The 16,526-nt window shown below is 31.6% G+C and overlaps 1 protein-coding gene across 19 annotated transcripts in view; it reads left to right on the plus strand.

Annotated features, from left to right (window-relative positions):
* The window catches only part of LOC123695178 (neuronal acetylcholine receptor subunit alpha-7), a 100,536-nt gene that overhangs the window by 54,692 nt on the left and 29,318 nt on the right, over positions 1-16,526 (plus strand). The window lies entirely within an intron of this gene.

Below are 16,526 nucleotides of genomic sequence, written 5' to 3' on the forward strand. Positions count from 1 at the left end.
TTGCCATTTACATAATATCATTTTCATTTTATTTAATAAAATATCAAAAACGTTACCTAACACTGCATTTATTAAAATATTTCGGAAGATTTTTGTATCAACTTCACCTAAAGGCTATAAATAGAGAAAAGCTAAAACGATCATACGCTTTTATCCATCTTATATCTACAATACACAATTCAAGAGGGTTGGGATATCTGAAAGAATGACAAGAAAATGGATTTCACGCATTTTCCTTTTACTTGAGCGGGAATATTTAATAAGGCAACAAACTTATTCGTAATTTTACTTTTCGAATAATACCCATAAATGGTAATATAGATACTTTTTTTTCAACTTAAGAATACGAAAAAGTTTGGAGTATAAAATGGATCAGCTAGCCACCGGCGTTTTCTTAAAATATCGTTATGGTATTTCGTATTTTCGGTTTTTGAAAGTAAAAAGAATCATAGGTAAAATGTTTTCATATCAAGAATATGTGTTGGATATTACAAAATACGATATCACTTCATCACGTTTTTAAAGGAATATCTAAGAATTAGATACGTTATTAGGTACTTTTGAAAAATAATGAATAGTATTGATGGTCGTAGTTGAGGCGACATTTCTATTTAACAGCATGCAAAGCAATTAAGCATTAACTCTTAAATCACGCATTGTAGGTATAAAGATTTATTCAGTAAGTTCTCGAAAGCTCTTCATTATTTTTTCTCTTTCTTTCTCTCATTCTTTCAAGCATAAATGGTAATTTATATTTTTTTAATCTAGAGATGCACGTCACGTTTGGTAATTTCTATCAGTAATTCGCATGTTTAAATAATAAATAAAATAATAAATAATAAATAAATAAATTCCTTTATTTGCATAATGTGTGTACAAAGATATTACTTATACTTAGGTAGAATCAACACATTAGCCATAAATGGCGTGCAAATTCCGCAACATTATTTTATATAAAAAGTACATTATTTCATTGTCACATGATAAAATTTACACATTTTATATTATATTCATAAATAAAATTAAACCTAATATGTTACAAATTTAAATATTCAGATACATTATAGAAATTTTTGTTATTTAGCCACTCATATAGTTTTGTCTTAAAAGGACCGATATTTAACATTTTTATAGTTTCGGGAAGTTTATTAAATATACGAATACACATAGCATGACAATTTTTGGTATACAAAGTGGTCCTGGGTGTTTTATTGTAAACAAGTCTATCTGGATGACGGTGGTCGTGGCTGTATATTTCTTGGGCCGTGTTAAAGAGATATTTATGTCTTTTTACAAAAATACAAACTTCGTAAATATATAAGCACGGCAAAGTTAACAACTTGAGTTTAATAAATAGCGGTTTACACGATTCGTACGGACCTACGCCACAAATCGCGCGTATATATTTTTTTTGTGAGATGAACGCTTTTCTGATGTTTACGCCATTACCCCAGATTATAAGACCGTATCTCAAGATAGATATTACATGAGCGTGATAAGTCGATAGAGTGGTTCTTAAATCCGTAATTTTTCGTAGGCGTCTCAGGGCATATACAAATTTATTAACTTTACTACATACCTTATTAATGTGTGATGACCATTTAAGTTCATTGTCTAAAACTATACCTAAAAATGAAGTTTCACTTTTTTCTTCCATTATAACATCATCATATTCTATTTTTAAATTATTGCGCAGAGGAGTTGAAAATGTCATGTAGTTAGATTTAGTAAGATTGATTTTAAGATTATTTGTGCTAAGCCATTTTATCATTTTGTCCAGATTATTTATAATGTCGTTGTTAAAATTCATAATGTCAAAGATTTTAATGTCAGATTCAAAAATTATCGATATGTCATCTGCGTATAGAATTATTTTACGATTTGTTATGTCTATAATGTCATTAATATAAAACAAAAATAAAATAGGCCCCAGGACACTTCCTTGAGGTACACCACACTGGTTAAATATATATTCTGATTGGTATTTTTCTTTCTCATTAGTCTTATTAGTCCGAGTAATAATAACACTTTGTTTTCTATCTTTTAGATATGATCGGAACCAATCTAACACAATCCCCCGAATTCCATATGCCTCTAATTTTTTTAATAATAATTCATGAGACACTCTATCGAACGCTTTTGACATGTCAAAGTATAATACAGTAGTCAATATTTTTGCGTCGATGTTTTGAAGAATTGAATGTGTTAAGGAATAAATTGCATCATTGGTAGATTTGTTTTTTTGAAAGGCGAATTGTTCATCTTTAATTATATGGAACTTATCGCTAAACTCTCTCAAGCGCAAAGACATACATTTCTCAAAAATTTTGGATATGATAGGTATAAGAGTAATGGGTCTATAGTTTTCTATGTTATTTTTATCTCCTTTCTTTAACAAGGGGGTAATAATAGATATTTTTAGTTCTTCAGGAAAAGAACCACAAGAAAAGGACAAATTAATTAAATGTGTCAGTACGGGTACCAATTCTGCTTGACATTGTTTAATAACTTTGGTACACACCTCGTCATATCCCTCTGCGGTGGTATTATTTAATGACATAATTTGTGTATAAACTTCCGTTTCAGACATTGGTCTCAGGTACATAGAGAAGGGGTTATTAGTAATATTGATTTGATTATGGTAGTTTTGATTTTGATTAACGCTACCAATATTATTGAAGTATTCATTGAAAGAATTAGCTATTTGAGATGGGTCTGTGATTGTTTGAGTATTTAGTGTAAGTGAATCAATTTCGGTATATCTGTTCTGAGAATTTAGCTCGTGTTTGATTATTTGCCAAGTTGATTTACACTTATTTTTACTTTTATTCAAATAATTAATATTGCAGTTTTTTTGTGCCTTATACAGGGTGGCCCGTTTACAGTGGTCCAAAAATTTTTTTCAGCTTAAGAGCATCATGAGTAATCATTTAAAACAAACTTTAGTTAAGCGAAAACTTATGGTTTAGAAATTATGAATTTTTTTTAAATAATCCGAAGTTTCAATGTTTTTGACACAAAACTACTCTGTTATGAAAACTACTGGACCGAATTGAATGAAATTTGGTGTAGGTATAGCGCAATAACCTACCTATCGCGCTATAGGCTCATCTTGTGTAAATAATTACACTGAATTTTTTTAATTTAACTTTTTCTGTAGTTTTTTGAATTTCTCGGCAAAATGTCGATTTTTCGAAAAAATCCTGTGAAAAAAAAATGTACCACCAAGGTTTTGCTGGTACTGCTAAAAACTTCCTTAACATAAGGTTATTCTTTACACAAAAAATCATAGTTGTCCTTCGATTGTAACATCTTCAAAAACAATATCATGTGCATTCAACACATGAAAATCGAAAAATTACGAAATTTACCAAAATTCAATTTTAATCATTTGGAACGGCCAATTTTTGGTTAAAGAACCATTTATTGCCATAAAAGTCGTTACAAATCAGTATTCACATGGCTATAAAAGTTAAAATGAATGAAATAAATTTTTTACCTACTAGCCAAGATAACTTTACTTTATTCTAATGTCAATTTATAGAGTTTTTTTTTTGTTATTTAGTTATTAGGTTTAAATCTTAATAAAAGGTTTGGAGAATCAATAAAACAACATAAATATTAATTAACATATTGTTTATTTTTTACAAAAGGTTTTCGAAATGCCGTCCGCCTTTCGCTAAACATAATCTGCATCTGCGTAAGAAAATTTATTCGCAGCCTATTAAATGGCTGCCGGCTTTCTTTAATGGCTGTTATAGCCACTTGAATTTTCCTCCAATTCTTGCTCTGATGTGCTCTCCCGTGCGTACATAATCTCCTTAATGTATCCCCAAATGAAAAAATCAACGGGGTTCAAGTCGGGTGAACAGGCTGGCCAGTGGATGGTGCCACCGCGACCGATCCTCCTCTCCGGATAGGTACTGGTACACAAATTGGTATACAAATGTACCTATGTATAATGAATTTATGGTTATTTATAGGCATAAATTCAAATGGCTATAACAGCCATTAAAGAAAGCCGGCAGCCATTTAATAGGCTGCGAAGAAATTTCTTACGCAGATGCTGATTATGTTTAGCGAAAGGCGGACGGCATTTCGAAAACCTTTTGTAAAAAATAAACAATATGTTAATTAATATTTATGTTGTTTTATTGATTCTCCAAACCTTTTATTAAGATTTAAACCTAAAAACTAAATAACAAAAAAAAACTCTATAAATTGACATTAGAATTTAGAATAAAGTAAAGTTATCTTGGCTAGTAGGTAAAAAATGTATTTCATTCATTTTAACTTTTATAGCCATGTGAATACTGATGGCAATTACTTTTATGACAATAAATGGTTCTTTAACCAAAAATTGGCCGTTCCAAATGATTAAAATTGAATTATGGTAAATTTCGTAATTTTTCGATTTTCATGTGTTAATGCACATGATATTGTTTTTGAAGATGTTACAATCGAAGGACAACTATGATTTTTTGTGTAAAGAATAACCTTATGTTAAGGAAGTTTTTAGCAGTATCAGCAAAACCTTGGTGGTACATTTTTTTTTCACAGGATTTTTTCGAAAAATCGACATTTTGCCGAGAAATTCAAAAAACTACAGAAAAAGTTAAATTAAAAAAATTCAGTGTAATTATTTACACAAGATGAGCCTATAGCGCGATAGGTAGGTTATTGCGCTATACCTATACCAAATTTCATTCAATTCGGTCCAGTAGTTTTCATAACAGAGTAGTTTTGTGTCAAAAACATTGAAACTTCGGATTATTTAAAAAAAAATTCATAATTTCTAAACCATAAGTTTTCGCTTAACTAAAGTTTGTTTTAAATGATTACTCATGATGCTCTCAAGCTGAAAAAAATTTTTGGACCACTGAAAACGGGCCACCCTGTATATACAGCTACGCAATATTTTCGAGTATTTTAAATAAATAGATTTATTTAGATCCGATTTTATTTGGTAATAACGGTACCTTAAATTTCGTTTAGTGTTGCAACTAACTTTTAATCCCTTTGTTATCCACTTATTGCTGCTATTTCTTAATTTAATTTTGATCAACGGAAAACATAATTTATAGAAGAGGCAAAATGTGTCATAGAAGTTTTTGAATGCTACTTCAATATTTCGTTCCTTAAATATATCGAAAAATGTTAAATCTTGGAGATAATTTTTAAATTTAATAATGTACTCTTCACTGTAATCTCTTTTGTAAATTATTACAGCCTTTTTATTAGGTTTAGGTTTTATATCAGATATTTTGAATGTTATAAGTTGTGCTGTGTCATGGTCTGAGAGGTGTAAACGTAGTAATTCGGCTCTGACTCCATCTATATTGCTTAATATTTGATCCAAACAAGATTGAACGCGAGTTGGACCGTCGATGTGAAATTTAAGATTATACGTTTTGGCTAAGTCTCTAAAATCATCCGAATATTTATTTTGTTTGAGTAGATCAATATTGAAGTCACCTGTAATAATAATTTTTTTCTTAAAATATTTTTCACATAATTTATGTAATAGTAAATTTAATTGGTCAAGGAAAAAGTTCACTTCTGAGTCAGTCAGGTATTTCTTTTACCATAAACAACAATCCGTCAGTTCTTCAAACCGGAATCGTGGTACATTTCTAAACATTTCAACAAAACCGCGTTCTTCAAAAAGTTAAAAATAATGTATAAATACCGTAAAATAATAAGCCGTTCATTTATTCCTTTACCCAGTTCAACTTTGGTATTTATTTAACTTAATAATAACTCAAGTATCAGAACCAACATAAAGTTTTATAAAATCATTTAACCATTTCACGCTGAAATAATAAACAACTGTTAAAATACAATTTAACAACTAAAAACGAGGTTTTGCCAAAGTTTGCGTATTTACGACGCCTCCATTGAAACGTACACATATGAGCTATAATAACGCGGGAGGAATAAAAAAGTTAATACACCTATTAAATCGTACATAAAACTTGGTTCATTAAAACGAGTGTAAATGAGTTCAGAGGATCAGCGACGCGTTCATTTATAAAATGAGTGGTAACGTCGGAAATGTTGGGATGTTTACTGATTTTTTTATATTACATACCTACACTTAAATCTGTATTTATTAACTCAGGCGTGGTTGGAATAAAAGAGTTAAGTCTTGTATTAGTTCGTGTCGGTAGTATATCTAATATATAAAAATCAATGCCACTTTTCGTTGTAATTCCATAACTCGAGAACGGCTGAACCGATTTCGATAATTCTTTTTTTATTATATTCCTTGAAGTACGAGGATGGTTCTTATGTAGAGAAAACGTAAATATGTACCACGGGCGAAGCCGGGGCGGACCGCTAGTTTTTTATCAAACATTGGGGATGATAATATTAGCGGTATGACCCAATTAATTGGAAGATTTATTTAAAGTATTTCATTACGGTTCATGGTGATTGTGAACCAAATGATGTACTATAAAATTTGGCATATATCATTGAAATCCTTTATCTATACAAAATATTTAAATCTTGTCGCATTTATATAGATTCGTTGTAAAATAAGCCATCTAATTCGAAACAGTCGCGTAAACAGTAGTTAACAACAAAGCCAGTGTACTCAGGAAAGTTTATCGCGGAATAAAACCTATGTCTTGGAAGTAGTACTAGCGAGAACTCTCTGGACCTAATCCTTTTATGAGTTCCGAGTATCGTGTCTTTTGTAAAGAGATTACACTTCAATAATAACTTGGACAGAGCTTTAAGAGATCTTATCGGCAGTGGAAATACATTTTCCCTTAAGCTTTCTAGTGTTTTGGGTTGAACCTTTTTGAATGCAAATAATATAGCTCTTGTAAATGTTTTTTGCGATATTGTGTAATGTTATGGAGATGTTTTTGTTGATAAAAAGTTTATCTGTAGTTGTTTCATTACAAAAATGTATTGGATAGTGTTGTCTTAAATTAAAGTACTTATATCTTCATAATTATTCGGTTTCAACCTTGGTTTCAGCACACAGAATAAGACACAGAACATGACAGACAGAAAAGTAATGTTTAAGAAAAACAATGTGTCACATAAAATATAATTTACATAGAGAAGTTTAATAAACGGAATAATTTCCATAAATGCAAACAAGCCATTCTAATAAAAAGTTCTTCGATTAAAAACATCATTTCAAAATGGCCGCCCGTTGTATCTGTCATGCGAACTTTTTGCCACAATGCCTGCATGCAGGAAGAAAATTACCTGTCTAAAGAGCTCTACTATAATTGTTTTTAACCGCAGTACTGCCTGGTTTTATTTTTTATGCCTCTACTAGCTTTGAATAATGCTAGATCTGCATTTTATACTGTAGTTCGATTTATGTTTACTGAGATACTGATTTCGAGTCCGTTATTACAATAAATAGTACCTATTCGCTGGGTGCGAAGTATTAGGTGGGGGTAACATATTACATAATCTATCGCAGCGCTCATGGTGGTCAAAAGTAGAAACAATGAAAGCTCTGTCATCAGATGTATCTGTCAATTGCAAAGTGATTCTACATAAATACATTTTAATATCATTATTTAATCGCATTAGTCCGCTAATAAACATTACCAAACTATTTACCACTTTGATTATAAACATAATTACATTTAACACTAGTGACTACTCGTGCTCTATTCACGTTTAAAACCGTTTTATAAGGTGGCAACGTAATAGATGTTTGCCTTACGATGAGAGTGTGAATTATTGAACTCTGCCCTTCTTTTGTTCTTAATTCTTCTACATTTCGGAAATGTCCAGCCAATACCAACAACTTTCCTTTAATTACAGTTTGTGGCTGGAATTTGATATCGTGAGTAACACTCACAAACCCGGTCTTCAAAACAAAACTTATTTCGATCTGAAAACGATATTTAATTTATTACTAGCGATACAGGAACATTTAAATGTATTTACTGTTATATAATGAAACCATTACAGTAGCTTTTTCTTATTGTTTTACTGTAAAACTACAACTATTATGAAGTAAACAAACCCTGACACAATCAAAATTAAACACACTTTTTGGACTTACCTCATTTGATTTAAATGACCAAAATAATTTCAACACCTTTTTTCCACCCAAATCGTGGTATCACAACAATTTATTAGTCGAAAATATTTGTTGTTTTTTCATTTCGATATTTTTTCACCAATATACGGCCGAAACTTCAATGTGACAGAGCCCACAAAGTTGTGGACGCTAGTTGGCGCTGCAATCGTGCACAGTCCCAATAAATACGAATAAAATTGTTTGACAGCTTTGAATGTTTGTGGTCACAGTATTGGAAATGTTGATATTACAAAATTATTATGACGTTCACGGCGTATTCATTCGGTATAAACATTTCAATTTGGAAGGTTTATAAATTTAATTTGTATTTGCTCTGTGTATTTGCTAAGTATAGCGCTCGGAATGTTCTCGTCTGATTGTTGAAATTTATGCAAATAAAAACAATAATATTTATCGCGGAAGTATTTTTATTTTTTTTTATTTTTATTTATTTATTTGTCTCATCACAACATTAGGTAAATAGATACATTGCTTGCAAATACATAGTGAGCTTATCAACTAGTATTGTGAGAGACTGGTGCCTGAAATAGGTTTCGAGGAACCTGGAGTACAAGTCACCAGCCCCCCCCGCGTACCAATAACAAACTACAAGAATAATATTATTAGGTGATGGTGCAAACGATCATAAATTATGCATCTTAGTGATAAAAGACTAAATAACAAAAATTACACTATGTATTGTATAGCCTACTGCTATACTAAAGTTAATTAACAGAAGTAAGAAAAGTTATATCTTATAAAATAAAATAAAAATACAATGAAAGCAAATCAACTCATGTGAATTTGATCACGATTTGATCCTTAAGTGTATGTATGTAATGTGTATGTATGAAGTGTGAATGTATATAATGTGTGTGTATGTAATGTTGCAAGTGTGTAATGTGTATGTATTTAAAGTGTATTTTTGAGTATGCGAATTTGTATGTATTTGGGTGTAATTGTAGTTGGAGACATTTTGGGTGAAAGTATACAAAGTAGTAAAGTCTGGGAGAAAAGTATAAAATATTACGTCGGTGGAGATAATTATTTATATAAGGTATTAGAGAGTAGGTGAAAAAATAGGACTAACTATGAGATCAGCTACACTACTGTTATTTAATTTAGAATCCTACATGGATTTGAGTTTAACTACCACTAATAAAAAAGAGTGTGTGTACTTTTGTACACGCGTTAGAAGTTATACTTCTTTGGCGTATGGAAAAAGAATACTAGAATATACAACTTGAACATAGTTAGGTATCAATTTTCATACCACCTAGCACTAACTTCATGCTTTTAAATTTAGGCGCGCGCATCGTAAAAATTCACTCTTATCATTTTTCTTCATCGCGCCAAAAGAAGTAAAAACACGCTGTAAAATCGCTATTCCAACATGCACGAAATTCAAGATGGCTTCTTTCGAACACGTCACCATTCGATTAGACTAAACTGCCATCTACTAGTTTTGGTTCTAGAAGCTTCTTTGATGTCTAATAGAGCGGCCAAATTGAGCGTTCAGAGAGCTGAAGTGATGGACGTTCTAATTAACTCTTTGTAAGACGAAACGTTCCTTGGATGAAACTTGCATGTTTGGAATGTCGATGCACGTTGGCTTCTTGAAAATTTAGGGAATTAAACTCGAATTTCTGGAAGGTGCCATTTGACGCATTTGTGAGTAACTTGGATCGACTTTAGTAATGCTTCAATTTGAATTAGTGCAAGCGTAATATAAATATTACAGGTAAATAATATTTTATGGAAGTTTATTCATATGTAGGTTTTGTCCCGCTCAAATAGCTTAGCATCTGGATTCTGGAATTATACATCGTTCTAAAATAGTTTATATCCCAAATCCGATACGTCCATTTGAAAAGGAAGAAATGAAGATTGTTATATAGGAAATACATGAAATATGCCCAAAATTTTAATAATTTTTTTTTTTTTTTTTTTTTTTTTTATTTGGTTCACAAATTGAAATTGACACATAAACAGCCTTAAAAACTATTTACCAAAACAAACATTTGCGGTGCAACTCCTAAACTAGTGAGCACATCGTGCTTAGTGAAACTACATAAACTCACTGACAATGTACACGCTATACTTTAAATTTTAAACTTTAACTAAACTTCTATAGTAATTCAAGCAACACTACAATTATTTTCAACACAACGCAGAGTAAATGTTACTTCTGGCTGAGGATAGAGAACTCGAGAAAATATCGAAATTATACCTAACACCATTATAGTACGAACAGCACCTGTTTATAGGAGAGTTTTGACCTACGTTAGTACGACAATAGGGTAATTTAAAGCACTTCCTATTTTCCAAACGGCTAGCAGGACGTGGAACTTCTATTTTAATGCGCGAAAGGAGTTCAGGGCAATCCACCAGACCATGTATCAGTTTGTACAGAAACAGTATATCCAAACACTTACGGCGTACACTTAGAGGCCTCATTTTGTAAAAACTCAATCTTTTTTCGTATGATACCAATGTTTTGCATTGATTATTAATGTAGGACAGTTGATACACAAATCTTTTCTGAATTCTCTCCAATCTACTGGAATGGACAGCATAGCTGGGAGACCAAACACAACTGTTATATTCCAAGACGCTTTTTACAATGCAATTGTAAATAGGAATCACAACGCCAGGGTCCTTAAAATATTTTAATTGCCTAGAAATGAATCCGGAAAGACTGGACGATTTACTTATTATGTGATCCATGTGATCTTTGAAATTTAGTGAACTGTCTACTATGACTCCTAAGTCTCTAATACTGTATACTTCTTTAAGATTGCTACTTTTTAAAATATATGAAAGAGGCAACGTGTTCTTCTTTTTTGTGAAGTTCATGCAATAACATTTATTTTCATTTAATAGCATTCTGTTCCTGAGACACCAATCTTCAACGTGATATAATTCTTTTTGCAGCATTATCCTATCGTCCTCGCATTTAACTCGCATATACAACTTCAAATCATCCACGTACATCTTAAAATTACACTTTAGACCATTGGCCAGATCATTCACAAATAAAAGGAAAAAAAGGGGACCCAGGTGGGATCCCTGAGGCACTCCCGTTGGGATTACATTAGCTCGTGATGTATATCCACGAATCTTGACTAATTGAGTCCGGTTACTTAAGTACGATTCGCACCATCGGTACAAGGACCCATGAATACCCAATTCATAAATCTTTCTTAATAATAAATTATGATCAATTAAATCGAACGCCTTACTAAAGTCCGTGTAAATAGCGTGGATTTCCTGTCCTTCATCGATCGCGCCCGCAACATCCTCAATGAAACTGACTAAATTTGTGGTGGTAGATTTCTTTGGTAAAAAACCATGTTGTTCTGGGTGCAGTTTATGTTTAACATGCCAGTAAATTTTCTGTTGAACCAGCGATTCTAAAACTTTACCAGGTGCCGGAAGAACAGACACAGGTCGGTAATTCGATACAGCGTTTCTATCACCATTTTTATGTATTGGTGTTAACCGCGCCCTTTTCCAGTGCAGTGGGAAAATGCCATCTTTTAAGGATCTATTGTATAATTCACACAAAGGCCCAGACAAATTATCCGCGCAGTTTTTAAGAAAAATGTTCGGTATATTGTCCAAGCCGGATCCTTTATTTGGGTCAAGTTTTTTTAAAGCTGCACGAACCTCACATTCACTTAAACAGATATTACTTATTGAATTCAAACAATCAGGTAACACAGATGGTGGGCTATTTTGTGGTTGGGATATTATAGAAGATGGAAGTAATTCATATACCGACTGAAAATATTCCGAAAATAACTCGCATATTTCTTCTCCACCGGAGGCCGTTTTAGTACCTAATATCAGCTGGTTAGGAATAGAACCACTGTTGCGTTTTAAATTATTCACAAAGGACCATATATGTTTGGGGTTGGTTTTCAGTGTATTCCCAGCATTTTCTTTAAAATTCTTTAAACATTCTTTTAACATACTATCATATCTTTTTCTCAGAATAGAGACTGTTTCTTTGTCCCTCGGATTTTTGTATAATTTATACCTTCTATTGTATTTATTCTTTTCTTTCGCACATTTTATTAAAGCTGAACTAAACCAGATTGGATAGTTTTCACTTTTAGGTTTAGTTAAGGGAGTATTCGCCTCTATAATGGGAACGATGGATGAATAAAAACTGTTTACCATCTGATCGAGACTCTTATCATCTTCCCAAATTTTTGACCATTGTAAACGCGACAGTTTTTCATTCATATCGGTATAATTAGCTTTTTTAAAATTTAACATTGGAGTTCTTACCTGTTTTAGAAAGATTTGACTTTTTCCTATACTCAATTCTATCTCAAGAGCTGGATGATATGAATCTAAATTTATTAATGGCTGTTGACATAAATTAACCTCTATTAGCTTAGGAGTATCCGTAAGAACGAGGTCCAGGATACCTCCTCTATCGTTTTTAATAAAATTGCATTGGCTTAAATTGTTAAAGATAATATCATCCAAAAATATGTTTTCCACATTATTACAATTCGCTCTTGACGGTACGCAAGATGAGCTTTTTTCGGGTTCCCAAATTATATTCGGCATATTAAAATCACCCAATAATAAAGTAGATGATTGTTTAATCTTGTTACCTCTAAGCTTGTTACAAATTACATTGGTGACATTTTTATCAAATAATTTTACATAATCAAGAGTTATTGGAGGAGGCATATATACAGCACAGATATTTAGGTCATAATGCTTAGACCCACTAGCTATATCAATCGTTAGCCATATATCTTCGCAATTGGATTCCCATGAGCGCCTTCTTGTAACATTTAAAAGTTTATGTACAGCAATGCAAACCCCTCCGCCGTCTTTTTTGCTGAGGCATGATCGTGCGGATTTACGATCCCGTCTATAAACATTATACCTATTATCCAGAATCTCATAATCATAAACAGATTCATTTAGCCAGGTTTCTGTCAGTACTTTAACGTCATAATCACTTTGTAATACATTTAAGAAAAAATTTTCAGTTTTGGTTCTCAAACCTCTTACATTTTGATAATATATACTTAAAAACATTAAAACGACAAAATAATAATTATAACAGTTAGGAAAAGTTAATTAGGATACCTATAACTAATTATTACAGGTTTTTAATCGCCTCCTCACTATCGATTAATACAGGTTTTGATGCTACGTTTTTACGGACGAATATTTTACCGTTCCTAACCCATATAAAATCGTATTGTTTGTGCTTAATAGCTATTCGCGCAGATGCATGCAGCTTCTTGTTCGCAGGGGACAGATGCTCGGTGACAAAAATTGGCTTATTGCCTGATATACCTAGATGTCCGGAGTGAAGCTTCTCCTGAAAATTGGTTCTATTAAATGTTCGAACAGCTGCCAGTAGTTCGTCTCGTACGCGAGGACTAACAAATTTCACTACTATTGATCGCGGTCTGTCAGTTTGTTGATTCAGTTTTTGAACTCTGTGGAAGTCAACAATCTCGTGATCGATTATTTCTCTCGATACAACCCTTCCGAGCTGTTTAATAGTCGTCAGAATATTTTCACTTCTGTTCTCAGGTACACACTGAATCTCAATGTTACACGACCGTGATTTTTGCTCTATATTATTTAACTGAATATTTACATTAGTGATTTGAGAACGGAGCTCTTCGTTATGCAGCGTGAGAGTTTCTATTATCTTAGCCTTTTCCTTCACTTCTTTATTTAAATCATCAAACTGCGCAGTCACGTAGTTGATACTAGTTTTTACTTGCTCCAACTCCTGATGTAAAGCTTTATTATGTTCAGCAATCTGCAGTTTGACTTGTGAAAGAATAGTAGCGGTTGACTCTTTAAATTTTTCTTCAAAATATAACTTGAGGTCTTCTAATACAAAGTCACATGTACTGCTTGAAGTTAATGGTGGGCTGGGTACAATTTGCGATCTTATAGGTGTGTTCGTGTTATCACCCCTTTTATCAGTACTCTTACAGTCAGGACACTTCCAATTGGCTTTGGTTTGTTTCGATTCCTTATTAAAATTTTCATTCGATATGCCCAGACACTGATAGTGATACTGCCCAGAACACAAAGAACAAATTTTAGAATCAATTGGTTTTATAATCCTGTTGCAAGCCCTGCACTTCATTATTAAGAAACGCTGTGGTATATAATATTTTTATAATGCGTTGAATGGAACGTAAATTCTTACTAATCTGTGATGTTGACGAGTTGGTAATGTTGGTAGACTGTATCGTTGACTTTGTCGAAATCAAATGACAGTGAGTATTTAAAACTTGACATCGGTTTATTAGCTTACTATTTGCGGGTATAATAAACTTTGTCTTTCTCAACAAGTTCGAAATCACTCAATATCTTGATAAATATTAATGATTCAGTGGAGATAACAATAATTCATTAAATTCACAAAGTGCCACTCAAGATTCACCAACTTTAAAGCGGAATTATTCGCAAATCGTATGTAAATAATATTTATAATTTTAACACTGTATCACGTAGTTAAGCTTTGACAGATACTATCTACTATCACAGATACTAGATACTATAATAATGTGTTAGATCACTTTACATTTATCTTCATTCAAGCCATAAGGTATTTTTATTCGTTGGTTCGTTTTGTATTACGAGTCTTTAAAAAAAATTTCTTTTCTTTTTTTCATGAAAGCTATTAGACGATATTTTAATTTAAATAATATACAGTACAATATGGGTAATTAATGTGAATAACTAATTACTAATAATTAATGAACATTATTCAATTATCCATGCATAGTTAATGTGCCCTGTAATAAGTATTATATAATGTTATGTATAGAACAAATAGGTCATACAAATTAACGGAAGCTCAGATTTAAAAGGATATTTTTTTACATCAAACATTTTTTTGTAATAGATAATGTAATATTTTTGTGTTTGATTTTGCGCCTTATATTTAAGGTAAATATGCGTCCTGACAATAAGTTTAATATGCATAATTTATCTTAAAACTTTAGTTTAGATTTTACATTTTTTCTATCAATTTAACCTTGTTACTATTTTTTTCAATCGCATCAAAGATGCATGAAAAAAACTATTTTCATAAATCTTAAAAGTCTAGAATTTACATTCATTTTAACCTCTTATCAACCCTTTCAATCTAATCTAATTTAACGTAAGAAAGAAAGAGACATACATAAATTTGTGTACAAAACCTCTGCACTAATCTAACTAACACATACACACTTTTCCATTCCTTATATTTTTCGTAATTTATCCCTTATATAAATTACGAATACAACTCATAATTCAAAAGCCATAAGCAATTAAACCGCGCTAATATAGACGTTGCAGGATTAGCCGGCTGAGTCGCCATTATTGCGTAGCTATTGTTTGTTTATACCGACTAGCGACTTTATATAAATGATTCTGGTTTTGTCTGGATAAATGCTATGAGGAGGAAGGAATGTTTGTATCATTTTTAAGAAGTGAAGGGATTGGGAAAAAATATAAAGATAAAAAATAAATCGTTTTTGTTTCAAAAATAAAACTCGATAAAAATTTGACTTTTTGTTAAGAAAATTGTCGTGGCATCATTTTCAAAGAGAGGAGGTTCTCACTGTATTTTTTTAGTTGTTACTTGTTAGTACAGAAATTTTAATAATTATTTTATAATTAGAAAGATGGTGCCTCCCATGTGATCGCATTTTAATTTGGATTTACTTTTGAAAATTTGAATGAGGTTCTCTAGGTTTTATATTAAAAGGAATTAATAACTTAAAATTATAACGAAACAGGTGTAAAAAAAAAACTATAAAAAAAGATCTCGCTATAAAATGTTTTCTTTCTGCTTACCTTTTACAGAAATGTAATTTAAATAATAATTATGTAATGTGAAGTAGCAGTGAATATGCAGTTGCGTACAGAATGCTCGTTATAAATAAAATATGCATTTATGTTTAAATGATTTAAAGTTGGCAGCTTGGAGAGAAAATATATTTCACCTCTTTTCCGACGTATTTTCAAATAACAATCCGATTTAAATACATAATTCGCAAAGAATATAACAGTTAAACTATATTCCTAACACTTTTGTTCGAAATTGAATATGGCTATCGGCCGCCACACACTAGGTGTAAGCAATAACAATGTGTGAATTAGGCACTAAGCGCCAAAGACAACAAGAATATTAATCTATGGATACAGATTATACAAGCCGAAGCTAAGCAAATATAGATTATCTAACGTCTGCAAACAATACAACCTAACAACATTTAATAATTTATGTACGTTCATTTGTAATCAGGTCCAATATTTATTACAATTATTGCACTTTTTGTAAACAAAATTAGCTATCATTTATTATGTAGGTAATAAATAGCCGACATAAACCTGTCATAAGCCTGCTTAATTGAAAAGGCTAACGTACGGAAAACTATTACTTCGTAACATTCGCTATTATATCAAACAC

This window comes from Colias croceus, chromosome 1 (genome assembly GCF_905220415.1).
Source record: "Colias croceus chromosome 1, ilColCroc2.1".
Taxonomy (NCBI): domain Eukaryota; kingdom Metazoa; phylum Arthropoda; class Insecta; order Lepidoptera; family Pieridae; genus Colias; species Colias croceus.